The 11,240-nt window shown below is 35.2% G+C and overlaps 1 non-coding gene across 1 annotated transcript; it reads left to right on the forward strand.

Moving 5' to 3' along the window:
- Positions 1 to 491: 491 nt before the first annotated feature.
- LOC143653594 (U6 spliceosomal RNA) lies at positions 492 to 597 on the forward strand. The gene has a single exon (XR_013161389.1). It is a non-coding gene; the product is annotated as a U6 spliceosomal RNA (small nuclear RNA).
- Positions 598 to 11,240: the final 10,643 nt, after the last annotated feature.

Raw genomic sequence — 11,240 nt, forward strand, 5'->3', positions numbered from 1 at the left:
GGTTTGATTGTTGCACTTGACTGGGATTATGGTCCCTTGTCTATTCCTTTACCTTTCCCCTGAGTACTTTGCTGTTCACATATTCTGGATTCAGTTCTGAAGTTTGGTATTCTCTCCATGAAATGTAGCTTCTCCACTATCTCTAGTTTTGCTCTAGGCCCTGAGCATTTCTAGAATGCTCTAGACCCATTCATTTCATAAAAGCTGCTTCACATTAGGCTGAGGAACTAGAAGCATTAACTATGGCTCCTTTTTCAATGTTGATGGGCCATAATGAACTGCCCATTACCTCCCATGTGGTGTGGAATGGCATGTTCTGCTGGCTCTATATTTGAAATGCATCCACACTCTCACCCTGTCCGCTGGTTCCAACAATCATCTCCCATTGGATTACAGCATAAGCACATCATAGCCTCCTGCCTTAATTGTTTGTCTTCTTCAACCTATTTTTAATCTGGGAGCAAGACTCACTCTTTAAAAATAACAGCCAGGTGCTGGCTTCAGTGGCACATACACTAAAATTAGAATATACCAAGAAGATTTTCATGGTTCCTGGGCAAAACTGACACCTTCATTTGCGAAGCACTCTGTATTTTTGTAAATGTACTAAAACACCTATACTGTGCACCTTTAAAAAGGTTAATTTTATGGCATGCGCACTATCTCTCAATAGAGTTGTTATAATTAAAATAAATAAAAGCAGATCCTGTCCCTCCTGTTCTCAAAAGTTTACAAGGAAAATTCATTTTATTCAGAATAAAGGTTTATGAAATAGCCAATGAAGCTCCACAATATTGTAACCCCATTTAACAATCGAATCTCATGTGCTGATCTCTTCCCTCTCATTTCAAACTACCTCCTTCTGATTCGTTATTTCCTGAATGAGCCGGATAACCAACCCCCTTACCTGCTTTCAATTCTTTCCTAAAATGCTGCCTTCTCAATGAGACCTGTTCTGACTTGCAACCTGCAGAACTCTCCTTCATTCCTAATCTACGTTTTCCTTATCCACATTCCCTGCTCTACTGTTTAGTTTTTATGTATCACCTATCACCTTCTAATATATATCACTTACTTATATAAGGCTATTTAGCATTTGCTGCCAATATTTCCTTTTTCTCCCTCTCAACCTGCTACTGGTGGAGCAGGGATCTTTGTCTGTTCGGTGCACTGGCATATACCAAATGTAAAGAACAAGCCTGTCATACAGGAGATACTCAACAGATAGATGCTGAAAGAATGAAGGAAGAGACATAATAATCAGCATCAGCTTATTAACCCAGGTCCTGTGACCAAATTCTCCTTGGTTATTCATCTTTTCAGTAACTTTTCAACCTGATTCTTAGCCCTTTCAGATGGTATTCCAGAATTTTATTAAAGGTTAAAATACTGATGCTAGAGAACCATGCAATTATTGGAAAAAAGAGCTTGATTTTGAATGTTTATTTAAACATGAGTCATGGAATTTGAATTGTAAATATTTGCCATTTTTTAAAGAAGTTAGGTGACATGCAGTATTCTAAGAAACCATGAGATATGGTAGAGAATTAGATTGTAGTCTGGTTCACCACTTATTAACTCTAAGTAATAACTGCATGCCTAATTGCCTTAACAGCAGATAAATGCATCTTCTTTTGTGTCCTGTCCACCAGCGTAAGCAATCTGCTATGATATACCAATATGCAATAACCCATGAATTATAAGACAGTATAATTATTTTGTCTTGTACTTAACAAACTACAAAGCAATGTGCTCTTATGAATACAGAAGACAATGAAAATTTCAAGTATTCCCTCACTTGGCTAAAGCAGACCTAAAATAAAAAAATGAAATAATTATGGAACTTGTAACAGAAATTCTTTGCTCTGATGCATTTGGAAAATTTTTTCTCAGAATCTTATCTCAAAATAGCATATTAATTCCTACCAAATTTATTAGTATAATTGGATCTCTTTAACCTTGTCTTCTACTGCCATGGCTATCTCTTAAGAGAGGTTTCAGGATTTTCTATGAGGATAGACTTCTAGCAGTAGAAATTAAAACAAGACTTTGGTTAAAGGTCAACAAGCTTCCATAGGTCTACAACCTTTTCTTATAATATTTCTTACAATTCCTTACATTAATTAAAACCAAATATTTTAGTTTGCTAAAGTTGCCAAAATGCAATATACCAGAAATGGGTTGATTTTTACAATGGGGATTTATTAGTTTACCAAGTCTGCAGTTCTGAGACTATGAAAATGCCCAAAGCAAGGCATCATCAAGACAATACCTGCACTCTGTCAGATGGAAAGGCAAAAAGCACATGGCAGCATCTGCTGGTCCCTCTCTTCTCCTGGGTTTATTTGCTTTCTGCTTCTTGCTTCCACGACTTTCTCTCCATGCTTCTATCACAGCTTCTGCGGCTCTCTGTAAATGTGTCTTTCTGAATTCTATCTTATGAAGAAGGACTCCAGTGAGAAGATGAAGACTCACCCTGAATGAGGTGGGTCACATCTTAAATTAAGATCCCATTCACCAAAAGATCTAATTTACAATAGGTCCATGACCACAGGAATGGATTGATTTTAAAATGTGCTTCTCTGGGGTCTATAAAGCCTCCAAACCATCATACTTAGATTCATGATGAAGTAATTGGAATTCTATGTATGAGCAATCTCCCCCTTCACAATGTATTTATAACTTCAATTGTTTATTTATATTATTATGTATTCACAAATATTTATTATGTTATGCAGATTATAAACTAGTATTATTATTGTTCATTTTATAGTTCAAGTTGCCCCAGTTATGGCCGTTGAGAGCTTCCACAAGTTGGTTTCTGTGTATTTTTGACATGTACATGGGTCTACTTGTTGGCTTTCAGTGTCCTTCCAATAGTCCTTCAATTCATTTTTATTACAATATCACTTATTCAAACATATTATCATATTTTTAAATGTTTAGTAGGGTCAGTACCCTGTAACTTTATTTTTCAGTGTTTCAATTTTTTCATCTTTTTTTTTATGAATTTCAGTATCAACTTATCAAATTGCTTCTTGTTAAAGTATTTTGAGTTAATTGAGGATTGACATGCGGCTGTAATAAGCAGTACAGAGCTATCCTGTGTGTCCTATACTGCTTTCCCAATAGTAACATCTTGAACAACCATGGTCCAATATCACAACTCAGGATAGTGACATCTCTGTAGTCAAGACAGAGATCATTTCCTCACCATGTATTTACTTTTCTTTTTTGTTTGGACAAGCACCAGGAATCGAGCCCAGGTCTCCAGCATGGCAGGTGAGAACTCTGCCTGCTGAGCCACTGTGGCCCACCCTCACATTGTCATTTGACAGGCATATCTTCTTTCCCCCAATCCCCACTATCTTCTTATTGCCTGACAACAGCTAATTGCTTTTCATTTCTATAATTTTGTCTTTTCAAGGATGTTATATAAATGGAATCACATAGTATACAATCTTTTTGGATTGTCTTTTTTCATTCACCGTAATTCCCTAGAGATTCATCTGGTTCTTGTTTGTATTGGTAGTTCATTTCTTTTTATTCCTTAGTCATATCCAGTGGTGTGATTGTACCACCATTTGTTTAACATACACCCACTGAAGGATATCTGAGATCTGTTTACAGTTTTTTGTTTTGGCTATTTCAAATAAAGCTGTTATGGAAATTTGCATATAGAATTTTGTATGAACATACATTTTCATTTCCTTGGAATAAATGCCCAGGAATGCAATTGTTGAGACATGAATATTACTTGCTTAGTAATTTAAAAAACTGTTAATCTGTTTTCTGGTGTGGTTGTACCGTTTTACATTCCCACTGACAATGGATAAGGATCTAGTTTCTCCACATCCTCACCAGCATTTGGTGTTGTTACTATTTTTTATTTTATCCATTCTGAAGGTGTGTAGTAATAGAACATTGGGGTTTTAATTCACATTTCCCTAATGGCTAATGAAGTTGAATATCTTTTCAAGTGCTTGTTTGCCATCTGTATATCTTCATTGGTAAAGTGTATTTTCATGACTGCCTATTTTCTAATAAGATGTCTTGTTTTCTTTAGTTTTGCTTTTTTACTGTTGAGTTTTGAGAGTTATTGAGAGTTCTAAATGTTAGAACTGTGTTAGATATGCTGTTTGAAAATATTTCCTCATAATCTATAGTTTTTTTCATCCTCTTAAGTTTCCCACAGAGCAAAGTTTTTAATTTTTATGAAGTCCATTTTATCAAGTTTTTCCCCCCCTTATGGCTGGTACTTTTAGTTTCAAATCTAAGAACTCTTTATGTAGCCAAGGATCTTGAAATTTTTCTCCCGTTTTTTTTTCCAAAAAAATATTATAATTTTCTGTTTTACATTTAAATTTATGACCCATTCCGAGTTAGTTTTATATAGGCATGAGGTATTTATACAGTGTGTGATTACATAAAGTTTTCTTTGCCAGTGGTTATCCATTTGTCCAGAATAACTTGTTGAAAAAGGTTATCTATCCTCTATTGAATTTTTTTTACATCTTTGTAAAAAATAAGTTGGGCCTAATGGATGGTTCTTTTCTGGGTTCCATATCACGTTCCATTGATGCATAAGCTTGTCCCTCCACCGATAGAACACAGTCTTAATTAATTTTGCTGTGTAAGTCTTGAAATCACGTATATTGACATCTCCCATTTTATTTTTATTTTTCTAAATTGCTTTTTTTTTACATTAACTATTTTAATAACTTTTCTTTTCCATATAAATTTTGTATAGTACATAGAGATATCACTGAATTTTGGTAGTAATTGTGTCAAACCTTTAAATAAATATGTGAATAATTGACATCTTTACTAAATTTAGTCTTCCATTTTGTGAACACATTATGTCTCTTCATTTATTTAAACCTTCTTTGATACTTCCATCAATATTGAGTGGTTACCAGCATACAAGTCCTATATATGTTTTCTTAGATTAATCCTTAAGCACTTTATTTTGGGGGTAGGAGTGATTATAAATGGTTTTATTTTTAATCTTGATGTACACAAGTTCATTGTTAGTATATATAATAGAATTAGTTTTTATGTATTCATACTGCATACTTACAACCTGGCTGAACTCACATATTAGTTCTAGGAGCTTTTTTGTAGATTCTTTGGGATTTTCTATGTTGACCATAATGTAATCTGCAAATAGGGAAGTCTTATTTCTTCCGTTTTTATGTGTTTGTCTTTTATTTCCTTTTTTTGCCTTATGACACTGGCTAGAACTTACACTGATCACCAGATTGAGTGAGGTGGTGAGAATTAATATTCTTGACTTCTTCCCAATCTTAGGAGAAAAGTTAGTCCCATTAATTATAGGGTTTTTGTAGATACTCTTTATCAAGTTGAATAAATTCTCCTCTATTTCTATATTTTCTGAGAGATTTTTTAAATTATAAATGGATGTTGAGTTTTTTCAAATGTTTTTTCTGCATCGGTTGACTGGATCATGTGATTTTTTTCCCCCTTTAGCCTATTAATACAGTGAATTACATTGCTTTCCAATGAACCAGCCTTGTATCAATGGAACAAACCCACTTCATCATGCTGCATAATTCTTTTTATATTTTGCTGAATTCTGTTTGCTTTAATGTTTTTAAGGAATTTCAAATCTATGCTCATTATGGACATGGTTTATGGTTGTTTTTTTTCCTTGTTTGTTAGGTGTTAGTGTGAGGACAATACTAACTTCATAAAAATGAACTTTGAAGTGTTCCCTCATTATTTATCTTGTGAAAGAGATTGTGTTGAATTGGTACTAATTATTTTCTAAATATATGATAAAATTCTCCAGTGAAACCGTATTGTGCTTAAGAATTTTGGAAGGGGGATAAGTATGAATTTAATTTCCTTAATAGTTATATACCTAATCCAATTATCTATTTCATATTGGATGAGTTGTGATAATTTGCATATTTAAGAAGTCAAATTTGTACGTGCAGAATGATAATAGTATTCTCTTGTAATATTTTTTATTTCCCTTGGGTTTATAGTGATATCCCATGTTGTACTGCTGGAATCGGCAATTTCAAAACTTTTTCTTTTAACTTGGTCAGTCTTTCTAGCATTCTGTCAATGTTATTCAGTCTTTTTAAAACACTAGCTTTGTTTTATTGATTTATCTATTTGTTTTCTGATTTCAATTTCACAGATTGGTGATTTTACATTTATTATTTCTTTCCTTCAGCTTAAATTGAATTTATTTTGCCCTTCTTTTTTATGGTTCTTCAAGTGAGACACCTGAATTATTGATTTTAGACTTTTTCTCTTTCCTAATACATGCATTTAGTGCTATAAATGTCCTGGTCAGAACAGTTTTAATTGTTCCCCTACAAATTTTAATATGCTGTATTTTCATTTGCATTCACTTCAGTGTGTTTTTTCTCTTGAGATTTTCTCTCTAACTCATGAATTATTTAAAAGTGTGTTGCCAATTTGGAGATTTTCCTGATTGAATTCTAGTTTAACTTTATTATGGTCAGAGAACATACTATGATTACAATTCTTTTAAACTTGCCAAAGCTTTTTTATGGCCCAGAATATGTAATATTTTGGTAAATGATCCATGGTTACTAAAATTAGTGCTACAGGTCCCTGACAATCTGTTCATTTATTTCTCCTCTATTTCCTGGTCTATGCATATTGGGTACTTTGTATTATTCTATCTTCCAGTTCACTGGTTCATTTCTCTGTTCCCTTCATCCTTCTGTTGAGCTCTTTCAGTAAGTTTTTTTTTTTTAAATGTTGATTATTATATTTTTCAGTTTCAAGTCTTTCATTCAGTTCTGGATATTTGCATTTATTTATTGCTTTTTCTAAATTTCAGCTTGAGATCATCCTGGTTCTGAGTATGTTAAATGGTATGATCAAATTATATCTGGACGTTTTGGGCATTTCTTCTGAGACTCAAAATATGTTATTTTTTTTCCTTCTGTTTTAGCTGCCTTCCTCTAGCATTACTTCAACAGGGAATAGGGTACCCTGCCTTGTTGCTTGCAGATGGGGGTAGAAGTTCAGGTTTCCCACTAGACATCTGTTGACACACAAAGTGAGTGGGCTACTCCCTACTGCTATGCCATGGTGAAGTTCCTGATTCTGACACTACTCCAGCTTGAAGAGAGAAGGGTCTCTCTCTAATGCTTGGTGGGTGGAGGGAGTAGGAGAAGAAGGGAAGAGCTTGTTGCTGATCAGTGGGAATGAAAGTTGTGGCTTCTTACTTGAACTTTTCTGATTCCACAGGGGTGGGGAAAGTGGGATAGAGTAGGATTTGAGATGCCTCATTTTAGCCTGGGGAGGAGGAAAGATGTGGCTCCCTATATGATACCTGCTGCCCTAGGTGGTAACAAGTTTTATCTGTGGTGTTCACATGCAACAGAATGGCTATTATTTAAAGTTTTCTCTCTTGCTTGATCCCCCATTTCCTAATCCTTTGGTTAAAGAAAGTATGTTTTGGAACTTTGTGTGTATTGGTATTTCTATATGCCAGCTTCTTTATCTCCAAGTCTGGTGTATGAGGCATAAAGAAAATCCAAGGAAATCACTAACCATGCTCTTTAGTCTCTTGACTAATTTTTAAAAGAAGTTTGTTGGGATTTTTATTGGGATTTTGTTTAATTCTTAAATTAGTTTACAGAGAATTGATATGTTTTTAATGTTCAATCTTTCTATAGAAGAACAGTGTGTGCCTGCTCAAATCTACATTTGAGTCTTTCAAGGATGGCTATAAATTTTCTTATATTGCTTTTGCACATTTTTTTTTGGACACAGCTCAAATGGAGAAGTACAAAGAGTCATCCAGGAGAAAATAGCCTATATTCTGAACAGGTTTCAGGATCTTGACAGGGTATATTATGAAGACTTTAGAGTACATATGTAGGAGTGCATTTTAAAGGTCTTAAGCTAAGGAGGATGACATATTATGTTAAATTGATGCAAATTTACTCATATCAGTGCATACATGCTGTAATCCAGGATTTAATATACGATTCGAGCAACAGAGACTAGCCTTAATCTGCTAGGTTAGTTAATTGGAGTTTAGGTTCAATAATATAGTTAAGAAGACATTCTCAGAATTAAGGCATAGGAAACCCATTAGTGAGTGAGGGACAAATATCTTGAAAAACGCAGTGGTGATTGGGTCTATAAGCTGCATATGACGGTGAGAGATGCTGTAATGGAACTGGGTTTGTGATTTTAAAGGAAATAGTCAAATCATGTATAGCTTAGAAGTCCAGGCAGGCTTGTTCTTCCAACGATGACAAATGGAATGTAATTAATATCATAACCTGAAGGGTATGCGTTAATGGCAAATTGATCATTGGTGTCCTAGGAATGAAATAATTGGGGGCTTGCAAAGGCATTTCTTGAGTATATAAACACAAATATTGTGAGTCCAATGTGCAGAAAGCTCTCTCAAAGTCATCATAGTGGAGATTCTCAGGATCAACTCATTCACAGACCTGGCACTTTCCAGATCTCTGAAAAAAAAAAAAATCCCTGCACTTCAGCCATGTAATTATAGCAATTTTCCTCCACACCTTCTCCAGAGGGACCTTGTCAGAATGAGGACTCATGAAGACGAGGTGGCAGGTGGAGATTTGGTCCAAGCTTGTTTCATACTGTGAATGTATTGTGAGAATAAATAGACTTGAAATTGACAGAATCCTCATATTGGTTACCTGACCAATGGAGCAAAATTTATTAGATAGGAAAAGTGAGAAGGAAGCTACTGGGATTGATGTAAACTTTTTGTATTGTAAGCCATAATTGAAACCATATCTTTAGTGGATTTGGACAATTAGCGTCACTACAAATAATAGAAAGACAAAGAAGTCAGTTTTTATAGCAGCCCCTTTGGTCAGTGCCAATCTTGGAGATTGGATGTGAATTTTTGGAATCAGAAACAGGTGGTGAAGCTAATTGCAGTGGCGGTTCAGAACATGATATCTTTACTAGATAAATACCTGAAATGCAGCTATAGACCTAGTAAGTACTTTAATTCCCATCAGCAAAGATACTCAAAACTAGTTTGCCTTCATGTAGTAGGGAAAGAGATACACTCACTGTCTCACCTTCAACGTATGTCAGCAGTGTTGCTCTGTTTTAAAATACTGTTTGGAAGGATGCTGATTGACTTGTTACCTGATAGAATACCAAGCTGCACCATTAAACTGATGCTAACTATGTTAATTGAATCTAAGAGTAGGAAGTAGCGAGTATCCTATACATTTTAGTAGGATGCATGCCAGAAGACAAAGGATCCATCCCATGGAAATTCAGGGAACTGTCATATCAGAGAAGTATCTATGGCCCGGAGTTCTTGAAGATGACATGAAATGACCTCTAAACTTAAGACACACATTGTTTCAATTTGAACAACTCATGAAAAAGAAAGTGGTTCAATGCTTGTGAAGTATATGAATTTTCAAGGCAACATAAGCTACATCTCTCTGTGTGTGCCAATCCATTTACCAGGTTAAAGTAATATCTCCAGTTTTAAGAGATCTGTGGAACAATAAAAGTCTCTGATGCACTTCTAAGCTGCAGAGTAAGCTACCTTTCACATTGACATTACAAACCTCAAGTTCCAGTAGCTTTTGTGATGTCCATGCTGAAAGGCATGCTGAACAAAGTCTCTGACAAACTCTTATGTCCCTAGAATTTTGGTGTAAAGCCATGTACTCTACTACCAACAAGTACTCTTCTTTTAAAAGGCAGCTTCTGGTTTGCTTTTGGAATCCCAGCAAGGGCTGAATACCTGCTCATGGGACAACTGACTGTGTTCCTAACACTGATATCATGATCCGAGTATTACCTTATTCTATCATGATGTTGTATGTCCACAACAGGCTTCCACTTTTAAATGGAAATTATATGTATGAGACCAAATGAGAGAAGATCTGGAAGACACAAGAAAATTTCATAAGCTAGTACCTCAGTATTTTCATGATACCTGTGCTTTCTCTTTCATTTCCTTATCCTACCTCAACTCACAACTTTGGCATCACAGAGAGTTCCTAATGATCAGTTAACAGAAGAAGAAAATGTTCTGGTATAGGGATGGTTCTACACGATTTGCTGGCACAGTTGGAATTGGATGTCAGCTATAACCTCTATTATATTTATCCTGAAAATAGTGGTGAAGGAAAATCCTCAGGGAGTAGAATTTCAGACTACATCTGGCTGTCTGTTTTGTGCATGAGGATTTACGGCCTGGAATTCTGATCTACATTGACTTCTATGTATGCATAATGGGGTGACCAACTCAGTAGGGTCTTAAAAAGAACAAGATTGGAAGACTGGAAATGAAAATATTTGGGGAAGAGATCACTTGGTTGGCTTTTTAGAAATGGGCACACGATGAGAAGAAATCTGCATTTCATTTCAATGCTCAACAAGAGAAATTCTTTTCAGAAGATACTTTCAATAATCAGGTAGAAAATATAGCTTGTCCTACACATATCAGTCACAGTTGCACATGGGACTATTTAATAGGACTATATAAAAAGTGGTCATAATAGCAGGATTAGAGGCTAGGCAGAGGGCCAACAACATAGAATTCCAGTCACAGGGCTCAATTCCTGGACTATGCACCTTCCCCCCACCAGAAAAAGAAAGAATTCCAATCATGAAGTTTAATTAGCTATTGTCCTGTTGACTGCCCAGATTTTAAAAGGTGAGACCAATACTAATGACCATTCCATGAAGGACCAGCCATCAAACTGGTTACCATTTTATTACATTTTACTCCTTCCATTAAGAAGAAGGAACTTCTTTTCTACAGATATAAGTAAGGATTTCCCCTCATTTTCTGCTAACCTTTCAGAATCACCACTGATGGGCTTCCATAAAGTTTGTTAATCACTGCCAAAAAATAATTTTATATATATATCTGTATATCTTATATATATACATATATATATTAATATATGAAGAAAGTAAGGTAAGTGGTTTTCACCCATTCGATTTACTGGCCATGCAATGTGCCACATCATCATAAAATAGCAGGCTCTATATAATGATAGAATGATCAGCTGGAAGCTCAGTGCAATACTAGCTAGAAAGCGCTATGAGCTTGGCTTGTTGTCTTATAGAATTCTATTGAACCTTAAAGCCACAGCAAATGTAGTGATGTCAATGCAGTAGTAAGAGCTGGGACCATGGACTAAACTTAATAGCAGCCCCCCTCTTTATTACATTAACAACCCATTGAGAAATGTATC

This window comes from Tamandua tetradactyla, chromosome 1, assembly GCF_023851605.1.
Source record: "Tamandua tetradactyla isolate mTamTet1 chromosome 1, mTamTet1.pri, whole genome shotgun sequence".
Taxonomy (NCBI): domain Eukaryota; kingdom Metazoa; phylum Chordata; class Mammalia; order Pilosa; family Myrmecophagidae; genus Tamandua; species Tamandua tetradactyla.